Raw genomic sequence first — 12,916 nt, 5'->3', positions numbered from 1 at the left:
AACTTGAAACACCCGCCCCGGTTCTCCTGGCTGATTTCCGTTTTGCTGTGAACACTTTAGACTTTTGGCTAATGGCTTCTTTTTTTACTTTTTTATTGGTCAAATCGATTTTATCTTTTGTTCTACTTGCCTCGATCTATATCCTTTACCAGTTTTACTACAGATCGCTCGCTTAAGAAAGACACTGAACTATTGGATACTTGAGTTACTTTTTCCACTCTGCTTGTCTGATCCATGTGACTAACTGACAGTGTTTAACATAGCTAGCGGCCCCTAGTCCCCCCCCCTTTCCCCTCCCTCCCCTTCCCCTCACCTATCCCTCTCCTTTCCTCCTCCCTATCCCTACCCTACCCTTCCCTCCCCATCCTCCCCCCATCCCACCATAGAACCTTGCTATTCTCACCTGCTAGCGCTCTCAATGTTTTATTGTTGTTTATTTTTTAGTTTAAATTTAATTTTGCAACTAAGACGGTTTACCTACAAATGTTATTTACAGACCGTGGGTACTGCGGGGAGCAGTCACTGCACCTCCCCTCAGTGCACTCTCACCTCCGGACTAGCTCCGCTGTCCCTGGTGTCTGAGTGTGACCTGTCGGGCATGCAAGGAAGTGTTCCTTTGTCAGGGTTCACCTTCCACGCTGTCTTACCAATCGCCCCAATAGGCATTGTCTTACTCATGCCCAAATTCTTTCCCTCTTCTTATTTGTTCCAATAGCATCTGCTCCTACCTTACTACACTCCATATCACACTCCTTTGTAAATTATTGTACTATAACTACCTGTGCCACATGCATCAGATGGAAGTTTATTCTCCCCTACACTTCCTCTACTTATGATGTAATGTTATCATCTGGTTAACATGTACGAAGTCATTGTACTACATTGTCATTGTCTCTCATGCAACGGCCTGCGGGAGGTAATAGGGTCTTGAGCTGAACTTAGTAGAAGACGCTATCAATGGGGACCCTCTCCCTCGTCTCCCTCATCTCCCTCATCCATTGCGAAAAGCCCATTCATTGTTTACACTGCATTTCACTTGATCTCATGTGGGGATAAGGCTGTTGCCCCTCTACATGGGGACAAAGTGCCTTACAAGAGGAAAACCCCACACCTCCCCCCCCCCAAAAAAAATCAGTGTGGGAGCATTTATTTCCCTTAACCACCACCTGTCCACGGTACATTTATAAATGTCCTCGGACGGGAAGGGTGATGATATCTTGGTCATCGCTGCAGCTGCAGCAATGAGGGAGATAGCAATCTTTAGGGCCAGTAATTCTGCACAAAATGAAAGTAAGCCACTAACGAGCCACTGGATTCGTTTTAGAAAGGGCGGAAGGGGGTCACACCCCCATCCTGCCTTCTCTGCAGCCGCCTTTACCGGTCTCTCCTGTGTGATCCCAGAGCCCAGTAAGGATGATAAAGGTGGCAACCAGCTGGAAGGAACAACATCTCACTGTGTGAGAGGAACAGATGTTGTTCCTTCCACTATGTGATGTCAGAAACAGGAAGTGACAAGGATTTTGTCACTTCCTGTTTAGGTTCTTTTTTCATCTGGCCGTTACCAGCCAGGGAAGCGTTTACATATGCACATGAGCACGGGGGAACAGGGGCTTTTTAAAAATTTTTTTTTTTCTTTACATTTTATTATTTATTTTTTTATTTCAATTTTTTTTTAACACTGTACCGTTGTACCTTTAACTTTTTTTAATCAACTTTATTGGTATTAAAAGTGATCAACAACATCCCTTGGGCCGTGACAGGTCCTCTTTATGGAGAGATCTGGGATCTATGAGACCCACGAATCTCTCCTCTAGCCTCCAATGCAGTCGATCAGACCGATCTGTGTCTGATCGACTGCATTGGAGGCTAGAGGAGAGATTCGTGGGTCTCATAGATCCCAGATCTCTCCATAAAGAGGACCTGTCACGGCCCAAGGGATGTTGTTGATCACTTTTAATACCAATAAAGTTGATTAAAAAAAAGTTAAAGGTACAACGGTACAGTGTTAAAAAAAAAAATTGAAATAAAAAAATAAATAATAAAATGTAAAGAAAAAAAAAAAAAATTTTAAAAAGCCCCTGTTCCCCCGTGCTCATGTGCATATGTAAATGCCGATCGCACCACACATGTGAGGTATCGCCACAAATGTCAGAGCGAGAGCAATAATTTTAGCGCCAGACCATCTGTGTGACTCTAAATTGGTAACTTGTAAAGGCTTTTAAAGCGTTGCCTATGGAGATTTTTAGGCACGGCTGGAAGCAGTTTTAAAGCATGACATGTGTAATAACTGTTTACTCGGCGTAACATCATCTTTTATATTTTACCAAACAATCGTGTATTATATTGTGTTTTTGTGCATTAAAATTCATTTGAAACACTGTAGCGCAAATATGCAACGCCCACCATTTTATTCTCTAGGGCCTCTGCTTATATATATATATATATATATATATATATATATATATATATATATATATATATATATATACATAAATATATATATATATACATATATGTATGTATATGTGTGTGTATATATAAATATATATATATATATATATATACACACACAGTGTATGTACATATATATATATATATATATATATATATATATATATATATATATATATATACACAGTATATATAGGGGTTTTAAGTCATTTTCTAGCAAAAAAAAAAAAGGTTTTTTTACATGTAGCAAATGCCAGAATTGAGGTGGTTAAAAAAAAAAGGCATGGTGGTTTCCTCTAAAATTCATACCAGACTCTTATCACTCGGAGCACAGATGATGGGCGTGAGAGAATGTGTCACCTGTGCTCTTTCATCACAGAAAAAACTTTTTTCTTTTTTCTGCATGTGACCATGTGGCCGGTTAGCTCAGTTGGTTAGAGCGTGGTGCTAATAACGCCAAGGTCGCGGGTTCGATCCCCGTACGGGCCAAAACTTTTTTTTTTTTATGGTCAACTTACTTTTTTAACAGCTCACATACCCTTAGTGCAAATTACGTGACTAATGCCTGGAATACAAAAAGACAAACTGAAATATGAGTAACTGATAACAGCATAACCTTTACTGGAGAGCAGACACACATTTACTGTGTCTATTCACCCTCCCTAATGCCCTGAAAAAAAAATCATATACGTTCGCAATAATTTCGGTTTGCACATTAGCGCTTTTTACGCTTTATAATTTAATTATTTCCATACACATCAGAGGTGAAAAATATGTTTTAAGGGCTCTTGAACACACTAGGATTTTAGGCAAGAAAGCACCAAACAATATATTAGTGAAGTTGCCCTGCAATGAATTCTGTGATTCGCATGTATCCGAATTTGCAAAATCACAATAGTAACGAATTTCAATGAATCCTAAATAAACTAAACGAATTGGAAAAAGAATTCAAATTCATATTTGAAAATGAATTCTAATTCCAAAATGAATTTGAAATGGAAAGAAATATTGCAATAAATACTTAAATATAAACATAATTACATAATTAATATGTAAAAGTGAAATAAGATGATGATTCCTACTTAGGCTGCTTTATAGAATAGAATAAAACAGAACAGAACAGCAAATAAAAAGAATAGAATAGAATAAAAACAGAAAACAAATTAATAGAATAGAAAATAAAAGAATAGAATAAAACAGAATAGAATAGAAAATAAAGAAATAGAATAGAAAAGAATTAAACAGAATAGAATCATAACTAAAAGAATAGAATAGAATTGAATAGAAAAGAATAGAAAAGAAAACAACAGAATAGAATATTTTCTATTCCATTCTGTTTTATTCTATTGTTTTCTACTATATTCTATGCCTTTATTTTTCAATTATGTTGTATTCTATTCTTTTATTTTCTTTTCTATTTATTTTCTATACTATTCTATAAAGCAAAAAATAGAATTAAGTATCGTTGCGCTATTAAAACTTTTTTTTAAATATATATGAACATAATAGCAGCCAGCATCACCAGTGTAATAACCGTGCAAAAAACTATAATAAATAAATGCAGCACCAAGTGAAAATAAAAAAGGGGTGAGCTAGCACTCCATATATATATATATGTTGTGTGTGATAACAAATAATTCAACGTAATGATGGTTAAACGCCACAACAGATAAAGTGAACCAACATACTCCAGTTACTGGAGGCAGTGTCCATAATAAAAGTTCATCAACATAAACAGTGTGATGTTTCTAGTGGTAAGAGGAAAAAACATATGTGAGGGATGTTCAAAATCAAATGAATGGTCTTCGTGTACTCGGGATCCACACGTAAATAGAAGGGGTGAATATGCTTACCAGACAGGGTGGACACACTCACCATACGGCGGAGTGTCATTCAGGCGTATGGATCAACCGATCCTAGGGGTGCTTGCTGGGAAGCGCTGGTAATAGGTTCCAAGGGTCCCATCTGGAGCAACCGTGGATGTAAATGGTGCTCTGATCTCCAATGGATGGATGGGTTCCCCTTCACAGCGAGCAGGCAGTTATCACAGGATACAGCTTTCACCACACCAAAAATGGGTTCATATGGAGAAAGAAAAAAGTCTCCACATAGTGCATGAATCTGTTATATAAGGTTTATTGAAAACCACCAAAAAGAGAAAGTTTTCTTTGCAGACATCAGATACAAGTAAAAAATCGTGATCACAAATAATTAAAAAGATAAAATCGTGTGGTAACAGGACATAGACGGCTTCAGCGACCCGACATGTTTCGGACCATAGTCCTTCTACTGGGGCATACAGCCTTGTGCCTGGTACCACGCTTACATATACAACAGTAAAATAATGGGATGACAATCAGCTGTGTGTGCCGCCGCTCGGCGGACACACCAGCCAATCAGGAATGAATAGTGTGTTGGTGACCATCATCACAGGGGCATGTGATGACATCAACCAATCAGAACATCTCGTGCAGAGTCACATGTTCGCATCCCTAGGGATGATGCCATCGCGCACCGGCGGATGCGCTCCAAGCCTCATTTCCATTGCAGGAAGAGGCTGGTGGGATTGTGTGACAAGGGGTGAAATAACTCCACCCACATGCCAAAAATGAACGTCACAGAATAGAGCACTCGTATCCCCGCAGCTTCCTGTGTCAAAAAACAGATATTAAACTAAGAAGTGTCTGTTCAGAAATCTATAAAGGCGTCACCCCCTTAATGACTCTGCAGCAAATAGAACAAAGATGCATAAAGCATCATAAGAAACTAAAAAATTGACAAAAAAGTGAAAAATATGAAAATAAAAAATATATAACTGGTTAAAAAATGTCTAGCGCTGGTATCCATACACTATAAACAATCTATTGGCATTGTTATATGAATCCATATGGGTACATTTAAAGCATACAGTTACAGGTGAGTATATAGAGCCCTGGAATTACCAAGGGGTCCACATAAGCTTCCCATAGGGATATGTACAATATGTATGTGAAATTTTTTTTTTTTATTGTGTACACATACAGAGTAATGTAAAAGGATTTGTATAAAAAAGGGAAAAAGGAAAAAGATTTTTAAACAAATCCTTTTACATAACTCTGTATGTCTACACAATAAAAAAAAAAAAATTCACTTTTATACCTAACTGTATTTATTGCAATATTTTTCCATTTTGAATTCAAGAAAAAAATTTCGAACTAGAATTCAATTAGGAAATAATGAATATACAAAATGAATCCAAATATACGAAAAAAATTCTGAAAACGAATCATTCTAACATAATGAATATGACGAAATGAAATGATTAACTTAACTAATGAATTCAAAAACACTACTAAGTTTCCCATCATGCACATCTCTAGTCGGCAGGCCGTAATTTAGAGACCCCGGCTCTATAGTATTTCCCTTCAATCACAAAAGGGGAGGGGTGAAGATGACAGTAATTCACTCCCAGAAAGGGGGAGGGCTATGATCTGCAAAGAGGGCGGGGACTATGCCAGTGAATTGACTCTTCCTGAAATTGTCAGATTTGCTAGCAAGTTCAAAGACACATTGTAAGTAAATAAAAAATCACTATGGAAAGAAAAAACACTGCAAACAAGCATTTAAAATACTTCATTTATTCTATGCTTTTACCTGCAGTTTTTAAGTGAGTTGGTGACAGGGTCTCTTTAAAACATCGGTAGGGCTGTATAATGAAAACCCTTTAGAAATAATTGTATAATCTCTCATTATATCATGAGCTCTTTCCCCTGAACTCATGACAAGCTGGGCGTGTGCTGTACAGAATGCTGACCCCACAAGGGGATTTACAGACAAGGTTATACAAAGTCCACTGTTGTCTCATATAAATAACAATACATTCGCTTTCCAAAGGAGCAAAAAAAAAAAAAATAGACTCTTCTGTTTTATGTGGAAACTCCCACATCACTTCATGGGTAGCCCTCTTCCCACCCAACATCGCTATAAAAATTGAAGGAGCCAGGCGAAAAAATTGTTGGCCAAAAAAGTCAGAATGCAGTAGCCCAGCAGAAGGGCTTCATCCATCCACAGGTAGTATGGATGTAGGAATCTGTAAGATTTATTCAATCTGTTAATGTATGGCCCAATGTTGCCAAGCCCCCGAAGTGAAATTTACTGACAGGACGCCAACATTTACAAATGGCACCAATTTTTTTTTTACTGACCATAAACATGAAATTTACTGGCAGAGCCACGTTTTTTACTGCCACTGCAAAAAAGTACCTAAAATGGCTGTTTTCAGTGCTAAATGATGGTTAGAGGATGCGGACATTATACAAGAGATGGTTAGAGGATGCGGACACAATACAAGAGATGGTTAGAGGATGCGGACATGATACAAGAGATGATTAGAGGATGCGGACATGATAGAGGAGATGGTTGGAGGATGCGGACATGATAGAAGAGATGGTCAGAGGATGAGGACATGATACAAGAGATGGTCAGAGACTGAGGACATGATACAAGAGATGGTCAGAGACTGACGACATGATACAGGAGATGGTTAGAGGATGCGGACATGATACAGGAGATTGTTAGAGAATGTGGACATGATACAAGAGATGGTCAGAGGATGCTGACATGATACATGGGATGGTCAGAGGATGCGGACATGATACAAGAGATGGTTAGAGAATGCGGACATGATACAAGAGATGATTAGAGGATGCGGACATGATAGAGGAGATGGTTGGAGGATGCAGACATGATAGAAGAGATGGTCAGAGGATGAGGACATGATACAAGAGATGGTCAGAGACTGACGACATGATACAGGAGATGGTTAGAGGATGCAGACATGATACAGGAGATTGTTAGAGAATGTGGACATGATACAAGAGATGGTCAGAGGATGCTGACATGATACATGGGATGGTCAGAGGATGCGGACATGATACAAGAGATGGTTAGAGAATGCGGACATGATACAAGAGATGATTAGAGGATGCGGACATAATAGAGGAGATGGTTGGAGGATGCGGACATGATAGAAGAGATGGTCAGAGGATGAGGACATGATACAAGAGATGGTCAGAGACTGAGGACATGATACAAGAGATGGTCAGAGACTGAGGACATGATGCAGGAGATGGTTAGAGGATGCGGACATGATACAGGAGATTGTTAGAGAATGTGGATATGATACAAGAGATGGTCAGAGGATGCTGACATGATACATGGAATGGTCAGAGGATGCGGACATGATACAGGAGATGGTTAGAGAATGTGGACATGATACAGGAGATGGTTAGAGGATGTGGACATGATACAGGAGATGGTTAGAGGATGCAGACATAATAGATAATAAATATATCTGCTAGCATCGATTTTTGTCTCCCCTTTTCTGCCGCAGACTTGCACTCTCCTACTGCATTTGCTCATTTCAATCTTTTTTTTTCCTTTCTGTGCCTGCCACAGTCTTGGACTGCTGGCTTAATTCTTCCTCTGCCAGAGATTCCTCTGCTCTCTTCCTCCCAGAGGTGCCCAATCTGTCATTAGCACTTTGCCCTGATCAGCATTGTCTTCCATACTAGAAGGCGATTTGCCTTCTTTTTTGTCTCTGCCACCTTAACCCCTTCCTTGCCTGAGGCCATCTTCTACATTCTCCTGAACCAAGAGTTTCATTAGTAAGGGGTGGCTTGCGCTCACTTACCAGCCTGGCAGCCTCCAGCCCAAGGGACACGGTGCAAGATGGGAGCAAGGAAAGGAGATCTGCTTGTCAGAGCCTATGAGGCTGTAATCTGTCTAAAAGTTCTATTTAACTGTGGCGCTGTTACATCACTGCACATGCGCCTGCCTGTCCAAAAATAGCCAAGCGCATAAATAGCCAAGCGCCCGGCAAGCTTCGGGATGGCACGTGCGCAGTTGGCACATGGTCGCCTCGCAGCCATATTTTTTATGGGCATCGCTCCCAGTAACGGACATTTAAGGGCAGCCCAAAAATGGGTTAAAATTTACGGGCTGCCCGTAAATTAATGGGCGGCTGGCAACACTGGTATGGCCTACCTTTCATGCATACACCTTCTAGGGTCAATGAACCTACTAGTAAGTCTTTGGAGTGTGGGAGAAAGCCCACGCGACACAGGGAGAATGTGCAAACTCCTTGCAGTGGTTGGGATCCTGATTGAGTTTCAAACCAAGGACCCTAGTGCTGCCAGATGGAAGAGTTCACCACTAAGCTACTGTGCTGTTCTTATCATTGCAAAATAAATGGAAAGAGCCGGCAACTCCAAAATCTTCTCAACCACTTAAAATGTTTGTATACCTAAAAAAAAAAAATAGATCCTGTTTTCTTAAAGCATGTTATACAGCACAGTGCTTCTGCTGTGTAATTTGGCCCCCTATCATATAAAATACCTGGCTGATCCTGCCTGGTGCTGCCCTCCCCCTATAAACTGACCACGTATATCCTGGCTGCTGAGCCCTGACACCGTGGTCAGTTTATGTGCCTCCGTCATCCGCAGCTCTCCCCTGTCCACCTCTCACCTATCCTATCCCTCCTCCCCTCCCTGCCTGTCAGCTCCATCCACTCCCCAGACCTCCCCTCCTTCTTCTATCATAATGCAATAACTCCTCTCTGCTATATGAAACAATTGTCCCAAGTGTAAGTGTTTTTTTTTTATGCCGCTGTGTACCTCACGTAACTGACCGCCTCTCTCCTCCTTTCTCTCCCCTGCTCCTCCTGGCTGACGTCAGCGGGGGTTTCCCAGCCCCGCCTGCTTTGCTATCAGATCTAGAGAGGTGGCTGGTCACGTGAGCGCCGATCGGCGCTATTAAATGAGGTACACAGCGGCATTTAAAAAAAAAAACACATGCACTGGGGACATTATTTCATATAGCAGAAGGGATTGTAGCAAAGTTATTGAGTGGCTTAATAACCACTTTAATGATCGCCCATCACAGATAAACTGCGGCAGGGCACGCAGATACATTGAGAACTACAAGCCGACAGCCGCTAAGGATGTCGTGGGGTTGTAGTTCGATCGGACGCACAGAGCTGTGTGTATGAATGATGCGACCGCGTGGGCGGAGCCCCGTACATCTGCGCTGTTTTCAAACAGTGGCAGCTAGTATGGTGATCTTCTCCCTGCACAGCTGCCCCAGGGAGGGGGGGCAACAGGCGACGGCTGCACATTGGGAACATGGTACATGTTCCACTCTAAAATTCGTGTGGAACATACAACATGTTCCCAAAGGTGAACCTAACAGAACATTTATACAAATTTGCTCCACCCAAAAGGGGGCTGGCACAGGATAATGACACAACTTTTTTTTTTACATTCTTTATTTTTCAAAAGATATTGCCATCAGGTAAATACAAGTTTTAGGTACATTACATGCTTATTCATGAGATCTAAGAACACATTTTTATACAAGGAAATATGATGGTATTTAGAGCAGAATCACTATTTCAAAAATAGTAGACAAAGGTCGAGTAAGTTGAAAATAAAATAGTTCAATAAGTTTCTAGATCTGCATTTTAGGATAGCCCCATATAAGCAGTAACTAGGAGTAGGACTGAAAAGGAATGAGAAACAAAAAAACAGAAAGAAAAAAGGGGCACACGGGGCGGCAGTCGGTAGTGTGGTGTATCGCTCGGTGTATCGCTCTGACACAACGCATCTCCAATCCTATGACATAGGCTCTTTATCATGTGATCAGCTGTGTCCAATCACAGCTAACCAGGAAGTGCCATTTATCGGCTTTTCCTCTACTGATGCTGACAGGCGCGAGTAGAGCAGAGCCGATCGGTGGCCCTCCTGACAGGAGGGTCTGCGGCTGCGCTGATAATCAGCGCTTTGATTATCAGTGCAGACCCCCCAGGGATGCCCCTAGAGCCCACAAGGAATGCCCACTAGAGCCCACCAGGGATGCCAATCAGTGCCCATCAGTGATGCCTGTCAGTGCTGCCTATCAGTGCCATCTATCAGTGCCCATCAGTGCCGCCTATAAGTCCCCATCAGTGCCGCCTATCAGTGCCACCTATGAGTGCTCATCATTGCCACCTATGAGTGCCCATCAGTGCTGCATATCAGTGCCGCCTATCAGTGCCCATCAGTGCTGCATATCAGTGCCGCCTATCAGTGCCCATCAGTGCTGCATATCAGTGCCTCATCATCAGTGCCCATCAGTGCCACCTCATCAGTGCTCATCAGTGAAGGAGAAAACATACTTATTTACAAAATTTTATATTAGAAATTAAGAAAAACTTTTTTTTTCCAAATTTTTTTTTTTATTATTTGTTTATCAACAAATAAAAAAACCCAGTGGTGATCAAATACCACCAAAAGAAAGCTCTATTTGTGGGAACAAAATTATCAAAATTGTGTCTGGGTACAGTGTTGCATGGCCGCGCAATTGTCATTCAAAATGCGATCGGTAATTCAGTAAAAGCTGAAAATTGGCCTGGGCAGAAAGGGGGGAAAGTGCCTGGTAGGCAAGTGGTTAAAACATGTGTGTGTGTGTGTGTGTGTGTGTGTGTGTGTGTGTGTGTGGGGGGAGTAATCTTCCCTCTGCGGCAATTCCTGATCAAAGTTGTCCGGTATTAGAGTGAGTTCCTGTATAGTAACAATGGTGTCCCAGTTTTAAAATGTTTGTCAGACTTGTTCTTAATAAATGCTGTAAGTTGTTCCATTAGTTGAATTTCAGAAACACTTGCATGCCAATGTGCTAAGACTGGTGGGTCTGTTTTTCCAGAGAGCGGGTATGCAAGCCTTTGTTCAGGAGGTGTTTGTGAAATGAGTTTTTATAACGTTTGAATGATAGTTGCGTGTCGTGTAAAAGGTAGGCGGCTGGCATATTCGGAAGAGACCAACCTGTCAAATCTTTAACCACTTCAATACTGGGTACTTTCCTGCCCAGGCCAATTTTCAGCTTTCAGTGCTGTCACACTTTGAATGACAATTGCACGGTCATACAACGCTGTGCCCAAACAATTTTTTTAGCATTTTGTTCCCACAAGTAGAGCTTTCCTTTGGTGGTATTTGATCACTGCTGGGGTTTTTATTTTTTGCGCAACAAATAAAAAAAGACTGAAAATACTGGGAAAAAAAACGTTTTTCTTTGTTTCTGTTATAAAATTTTGTACATAAGTTTGCAGCACTGATGGGCATTGATAGGCGGCACTGATGGGCACTCATAGGCGGCACTGATGGGCACTGAAAGGCTGCACTGATGGGTACTTATGGGTGGCACTGACGGGCACTGATAGGTGGGCACTGATGGGGATAGATGGACACTGATAGATGGCACTGAACGGCATCACTGATAAGGAGGCACTGGCAGGCATTAGTGATGGGCACTGACTGGCACCATTTGTGGGCACTGATTGGCACTGATTTTGGGCACATATTGACATCCCTGTTGGCCATGGATGGCATACCTGTGGTGGTGGCAATCCCTGGTGGTCCTGGTGGCATCCCCGGTGGTCTGAAGTGGGCATCCTGGGGGGGGCTGTGCTGATAATCAATCAGCGCCGACCCCCCTGACTGGAGAGCAGTTAATGGGCTCTCCTCTACTCGCATCTATCAGACGCAAGTGAGGAAAAGCCGATACACAGCTTTTCTTGTTTACACTGTGATCAGCCGTGATTGGATATGGCTGATCACATGGTAAAGAGCCTCCATCAGATCAGATCAGATCTGTGCTGCGGTGTGTCAGACTGACCCCACGGGCGTGCGCCAGCTGTTATCCTGAAGGACATCAGATGACGTCCAGTCAGGATAACGGAACCACCACCCGGCCATTATTCTGCTATAGGTCGGGCTGGAAGTGGTTAATGGAAGTCTTGACACCAGACCAGAAGTTCGCTAACACTGGGCAGTCCCAGAAAATATGTAGGGGAGATCCCTCCATTTTGAAGCATCGCCAGCATAAAGGGGACACCTGGGGGTTGATTCTATGCAAACTCTGGGGAGTCTTATACCATCTCGTAAGTATTTTATACCCATTTTCTTGATAATTATTAGCTAATTGCTTTTTGAGCAAAAAAGAGAATTTTGTCTTTTTAGGTTTGGGAGAATGTTCTGCGAAGGCCTCTCCCATTTAATTAAGAAATTAGGTTGTTTTTGATGTTCTCCAAAAATTACCATGGAATATGATTGTGATAATGCATGTCTAATAGGGACAGCTTCTTCACAAAGTTCCTCAAATGGTGTGAGCACTTGACTAGTTTGATATGTGAGAGGCAGTGATCTTAGGAAAGATCCAAGTCGTGAACAATAGATATAATCTAGATCAGGGCTAAAAGATGCTTTAATTCTTGCGTCAGTCATTGGTTTATTTTGATAGGAAAAGTGGCAAGGTCAAAATATACCTTTGGCAGATAAGGTCTTAAAGCGGAGTTCCACCCAAAAATGGAACTCCCACTTTTCGGAATCCTCTGTGTCACATTTGGTACTTTTCAGGGTGGGAGGGGGGAGCAGATACCTGTATAATCCAGATATTT

The 12,916-nt window shown here is 41.6% G+C and overlaps 1 non-coding gene across 1 annotated transcript; it reads left to right on the top strand.

Moving 5' to 3' along the window:
- The first annotated feature begins 2,866 nt into the window (after positions 1-2,866).
- Positions 2,867-2,940, top strand: TRNAI-AAU (transfer RNA isoleucine (anticodon AAU)). Its single transcript has one exon. It is a non-coding gene; the product is annotated as a tRNA-Ile (tRNA).
- Positions 2,941-12,916: the final 9,976 nt, after the last annotated feature.

Source organism: Aquarana catesbeiana, linkage group LG03 (assembly GCF_042186555.1).
Source record: "Aquarana catesbeiana isolate 2022-GZ linkage group LG03, ASM4218655v1, whole genome shotgun sequence".
Classification (NCBI taxonomy): Eukaryota; Metazoa; Chordata; class Amphibia; order Anura; family Ranidae; genus Aquarana; species Aquarana catesbeiana.
The sequence above is the reverse complement of the archived record's forward strand: the minus strand, read 5'-3'. Positions and strand labels throughout refer to the sequence as shown.